The following is a 6700-nucleotide window of genomic DNA, read 5'->3' on the forward strand; positions in this document are numbered from 1 at the left end:
GTGCGTTTAAACCATTCACGTTCAGTGTGACTATTGAAAGGTTAGGTTTTATTGCTATCTTTAGCACTTTAAACAAGTCTTTGACGGAATATTTGTTGTGTTTGGGTTTTTATTTGTTTGTTTGTTTTGTCTCTTGCTTGATGCTGCCATAGGCATTGATTGGATCCACATAAAATGGAATCTTTGACAAGGTCAATCTTTCTCCATTTCTCCTGATCTCATTTATTGGTACAGTGGTAAATATTTTTATTTTCTTGAAATTGAAATATGATCCACACTGAAGGTTGAGATCGAATGTTCTACATTAAGTACTGCAAGTCTTTATCCACCTTTTCCAAACAAGGTCGTGCCATATGCATAATGCAGGTAGTTGATAAGTCTTCCTCCAGCCTTGATGTCATTTTCTTCCTTACACAGTTCTGCTTTTTGACATTTGTTCAGCATGCAGACTAAATTTGTATGGAAAAGAGACACAACACTAACACACACTTTTCCTGATTTTAGACTCTATGATAGTCTCTTGTTCTTTTCAGACAGCTGTTCTTTGTTCTATGTATGGTTTTTGCATCAACACTATTATGTTTCCTTGCATTTCCATTCTTCTCAATGTTATCCTAATTTATTATGATACACACAATTGAATGCCTTTGTATACCAATAAAACACAAGTAAGTATCTTTCTGGTATTCTCTGTTTTAGCTAAGAACTATCTGACACTAGCAATGTTAATCTATCCTTCCATGGTCTCTTCTGAATCTGTATTCAATTTCTAGGAGTTTCCTGGTGATGAATTGTGTCAGATGTGTTTTAATAACCTTCAGCAAGATTTTCCTTAGATGTGATAAGAAAAAAAAAAGTAAACAAAAACTGAACTCCTAGCTCTAGAATCATTTCTTTCTCATAACAATTATATAGGATAGGACAGAATGACCATTCAGGGTTTCCAAGGCTGGCAGAAACACAATTCTCCTGGGGAGCCACTAGTGAGTTTGAACCATCACCTTTTAAGACAGTAGATGCTGGGAAGGGTGGAGGGTCAGCAAAGAAAAGGAAGACCCTCAACCAGGTGGATTGACATGGTGACTGCAACAATGGGCTCTTGTGCATCAGGAAGGGTGAGGATGGTGCAGGATAGAACAGGTTTCAGATCTTTTGTTCGTAAGGTCACTATGAGTCATACATGACTCAAGAGCACCTGGCAACAAGTGGATATCTTGATCACAATGCAGCCAAAGGTCCTCTCAGATAAAAATATGTGCCTGGTTATTCCAGTCAGGATAGTTAATTTCATTATTTACAAACATACTCTGTTTTCCTAATTACAAGGATTAAAAAATAAAATATATAAAATATGATCTCTGATCCGTAATACACACTCAGCTCTGGTGGCCTAGTGGTAAGAAGCTGTGGTGCCAGGTTGAAGGTATGTGGTTTAAATTCACCAGCTACTTTATGGGCGAGAGATGGACAGTCTCCTCCTGTGCAATATACAGCTGCTGAAACCCAACTTGAGGGACAATTATGAGTTGGTTCCGACTGGATAGTTTATAACAACAATAGCAATATATTGAAAAGGTACACAAAAGAGAATGAACATTGTATAAAGGATAGCATTACTATTGAGTAAATCCCAACTTGTGGCCCTATGAGTTACAGAATAGGGCTGTCCCATACATTTTCTTGTCAGTTAACTTTATGAAAGCAATTCATCAGGTCTTTATTCTTTAGAGCCCCCAGGTAGGTTTGAACTTCCAACTCTTAATTTAATGTTGTTGTTGTTAGGTGCCATTGACTCAAGCACAACCATGGTGACCATATGAACAACAGATCTGAACCCTCATCTGTCCTGTGCCATCCTTACAATATCTGACACGCTTGAGCCCATTCCATCAATTGAGGATCTTCCTCTCTTTTGTCAATTCTTGACTTCTCCAAGAATGATGTCCCTAAGGAATAACTTTTCCTAGCAATATGCCCCAAATATGGAGACAACACAATTTGTTGTCTTTGCCTCCAAGGAGCACTCTGACTGATCCTTCTCCAAGTCGTATCTATTCGTTCTTTTGGCACTCCATGGAATATTCAGTACTCTTCTCCAGCACTACAACTCAAAAGCATTAATTATTCTTCTGTCATCTGTATTTATTGGCCAACCTTCAGATGTTGAGCAAGTGATTGGTCTGAATCAGGCACATCTTTGTCCTCAAACTGACATCATTGCTTCTCAATAATTTGGAGAAGTCCTTAAATGAAAGCTTTCCCAGTGCAATATGTCTCTAGATCTCCTGACTGCTGGTATCAAGGGTGTTGATTGTGGATCCAAGTAAGATAAAGTCATTGACATGTTCAATCTTTTTTCCATCTATCATGATGTTGCCTATCAGTCCAACATTAGGTTGATATTGCAATAAAAATCATCTGGGACCTCTGTCTCAATTAATGGGCCTCACATTCTATTCATCACTATCCTCTTGGGTTTATTAAATGGATTGCGCAGCCTCAGCCTTTTTTAATTAGTTTTATTGTTAATACAATTAATAGCTTTCATCAAGTATGAGGAAATGGCAAGTCTGATAATTTGCATTACCAAGAGTTTTCAGCTGATACTGTGGGTCTAGGAGGCACACTTTGAAAATTCCTGACCTATATAAACAGGTGCACTTGCAATCTAATTCCAAGAACATCACTTAAAATTTCCGTGTTCATAAGTAAATAACTTAATTTAGACTCAAAGTCTACATCTCTAAGTTGAAAAGAATAGTATTTATTTCACAGGACTATTTTAAAGAGAATCCACCAGTAGGGTCCTAATATAATTTCTCTCTATCTCACTTTAGTTTCTTTCCATTATTCTGAGATCTGAAATTTTATTTAAATTTTACAGAATTTTCTAATTTTGATCAAAGTAATTTTTAAAGTTCTCTTTCCTCCTTCGTAGAACGCTTCTCCAGAGCAAGAATACAATTTTCTAAACTACTTTCCTTAGCATAGATCCTGAAATATTATAGGAAAAGCTGCAATAAATGAGTTTTCTTTATTAAGACTGGACTTTTCTGAAGACAATGCATGCATCCATTGCCTTGCCTATTGTTTTGTCTGTTTTGTGAAAGATAAACTGAAAGAAGTTAGAATAATTTTTTGGCTTCTTAAACTTTCTCAGACGTTATAATAATCTTTCTTCCCCCCACTCCCCCCCCAATAAATAAGAAAATACTGTTCATAATTACTTCTTCACACCTCTGATCTTTATGTTGTCCTGCTTGATAGTTCTTTGTGGTCCATTCTGTGTCATCCAATGTCATTCTAGCAGTCAAGCAAACCTCACATGTATGTGACTTATGTAGTCACAGAGGTCCCTATACTTAGGAGGATTCTCAGCTTGATTTAGTGCTCTAATTTTCACTATCTTTAAATTCTTAATATATTTTTAACAATAAAGCTCACATTTTTCTTTTGTGCTCTATAAAAATATATTGCTAGTGTTCCTGGCTGACATTAAAGCTGGGGTTCAAGGCAGAAGAGGATGCCACATTGACAATCAAAAAATTCTGCTTTTCTCACCTTCTGCCAAGTCATTTCTAAATTTCTCAAAAACTAAGCAACCTTGGGAAAATCACTTCAATCTTTTGAGCCTAAAAAACATCCTCTTCAAAATGGGGAGCTAATTTGGTGCTCTTTTAGGTGCCTCTAATCTAAAACACTATAAATCTCTTAACTTCTAAATATATAGAGAATTTTACAACTTAAAAAAGAACATTCTCTTTAGGGAGACACGTTTTCCAAATCCATCTCTATCTATTGAATCTATTTAAGAAGAAAAACAGATGGTTAATGTATCCTAAGATGCCATTATTTCGGAGATAGTTATAACTGTATACCTTGCATTTTCATCTAACATCCTGGAAATAGTCAATCTGAAAAGCTTCCTATACCTTAGCCTGAAAAATGACACATCAACGACATGCTGAGCCTCCTAATTACCAGGAATGCAGGGCCCATTAAACTGTGAGGATGCATATGCACACCTAATTATGTTTATGCCTCCTTATAAATCAACAAAGTGAAAGCATATGCATACTGAAAATTACCCATCATTAACTTTCCTAATTGCACCCAAATAAAGAGGGAAATAATTCACTTCAGAATATGTTTTCATCCTCTGGGCAAAGCCTACACTCATCTCGTTTAGGTTTTGAAAAATTGTCTTCTTTCACAGAAATGGAAATCAATTCTTTGGATGCCAAAACACAACATAGTTCTTTCCTGGGTGTTAAGCCAGACAAAAATGAAAGAAAAATCCGTTCTGAATGTCAGAGGACTAAAGTGTGGATCTAAGAGACAAACAGCATAGAGATGGATAGTGGGTAAAGGAAAACAATTCCCTTACTCTGATAAAGAGAGCAATGCAGATGGTGACAGGGCAACTAGAGATACAACAGGATTCAGCAAGCAGCGCCAGGCCCTCTGGGAAAAGGAAGCATTCCATTTAGATGTAGGACAGAAGCCTCAATTTCATGACAGTAGCCGAGATCAATTGGAGCACTGTCTGCGTTCTGCATTCTCAATTCTCCTTGTACTTTCTGAACAGTTACTGTTCTATTACGGGCAGGATTAAGATAAGACAGCCAAGAGTCGTGCGTGCCTAATTGGGCTTCCATATATGGCTTATTGCCTTCCTTACAGATTGGAAGCAGAAAGAAAGGGAGAAGATTAAGGACTTTTCAATGTGTGCAATAGTGGGAAGCCATTTGGGGGCTAAATTAGAGGTGCAAAGTTTTGAATTAAAACAATCTAAGATCTGCCTTATGACAGTACCCCTCTATTAAAGGTGTTTTATGTCTTAAGTTTTTTAAATTCTCAGTACAGTACAGCAGTTAACTTCTGTCATAATGAAAATTAGAACAATAAAGCAAGATTGTCCCATTGTGAAACAGTGGAGTGAAAATAAAAAAATACAAAAGGCAGACTCCCAAGCTGTTGTTTCAGGATATACAACCTACTAATTCAAATATTTATCCCAAATTCATCCATTTAATCACCTTATATTTTCCACCAAATTAGATGATTTTTTCTTTTTATCACTATTGATAGTTTGATTTTTGTGGTTTTCTTAATAAAATAATAGCATCAACTAAGATTTCTAAAATACAAACTAAATTCTTCAAAACACTAGTATACTTCCAAGAACGTCTAGAATGCTTCTGTTGATTTATGAATAGACCTCAGGTTGTATTTTCTTTTACTGTGTTCACCATATTTATAAACCCTCATCTATTTAGAATTGTCCAAAATTATAAATCCAGACTTCCCCAGCATCATTGTTGTTGTTGTGTACCATCCCATAGCTGACCCTCCAGCAGGTTTTCAGAAGCAGTAAATTACAGGAGAGGAGATTGCCCATCTTTCTCCTGCAGAGCAGCGGATGGATCCAAACCACATACCTTTGAGTTGGTAGCCCAGTTACTAGAGCCCCACAGCCCCAGATTGTCTCCCAGGATTGTGATCTAGACCACAAAGCAAATTAACTTTTGTAAAACTTTCCTAGAGAATTGAATCAACAGAAGAAGCCATACCCCTGGGCACAGTGTTCTTCTGGAAGTGAAAAGTAGAAGGTGCTGATTCTTCCTAGACATCAGGATAGGAGTTCTGGAGTAATCTTAGGTATACCAAATGTTTTGGGTAGCTCTTGAAGTGATGTTATACATTGATTTTGCCTGTGAGTGGATGTATATGGCTTTCTCACTATCTTTAACATCATATGAACTGTATAATATCCTTTCTTAAATACTTCTTCTATTTTTGATAAACAGAGTATGTGTTATTGTTTTTAACCAACAACCTTAATTTTGATACCAACTGAAGTGCCACCTTTTTTGACATCCATGATATTAGATGCCACTGAGCGTCTTGAAACTCATAACAAGTTTATGAATACAAAAGAATGAACCACTTCCCAGTGCTGAACCATACTGACAATCCACAACAATGTCCCTACAACTTTCCCTCCTCTTATTTGCTGTTATCAGCACTGTTGTTGTTTGAATCAAATCAGACCTGACCCGTAGCTGACTCTCCAGTGGGTTTTCAGAGGCAATTTAATTGCACAGGAGAGATCGTTCTAGTTTATCTTTTCCTATAGAGCAGTTGCTGGATTTGAACCATGCCCCTTTGGGACCCAAACGCAGCTTCTTAGCACTCTGCCACCAAAGCATCTCCTTGCAAAGGCTCTACTTATTGTGTCTTATTTTAGTCTTCTCTGCATTTAGAAATCAATCCTATTCCATTAGACACTAATCTTATTGTAGCTGAGTCCATGTTGTTGTTATGGATCATCGAGATTAAATCATCAAGAGATGACCTTCCAGAGTGTTTTCCAAGGCAATAAATTGTATGGAAGGAAATTGCCCATCTTTCTCCCACAGAGCAGATGGTTATTTGAACCACGTGCCGTTGGCATGACAATACACTCCTCACCACTAAGGCACCAGAGCTCCATATGAAGTCATGTTGTCGTTGTTTACCATGAAGGTGGATTGACGGATAGCCGACCTGCCAGTGGGTTTTCAGAGGCCATTTATCACACAGGAGGAGAGTATCCATCATTCTCCTGTGGAGCCACTAGTGACTTCCAACCATGTACTTTTGGGTTGACAGCCACAACTATTTATTCCTAGGCTACCAAAGGTCCCTTACCTCAGAT

Source organism: Elephantulus edwardii, unplaced genomic scaffold (assembly GCF_000299155.1).
Source record: "Elephantulus edwardii isolate Elephantulus edwardi_28Jun2011 unplaced genomic scaffold, EleEdw1.0 scaffold00029, whole genome shotgun sequence".
Classification (NCBI taxonomy): Eukaryota; Metazoa; Chordata; class Mammalia; order Macroscelidea; family Macroscelididae; genus Elephantulus; species Elephantulus edwardii.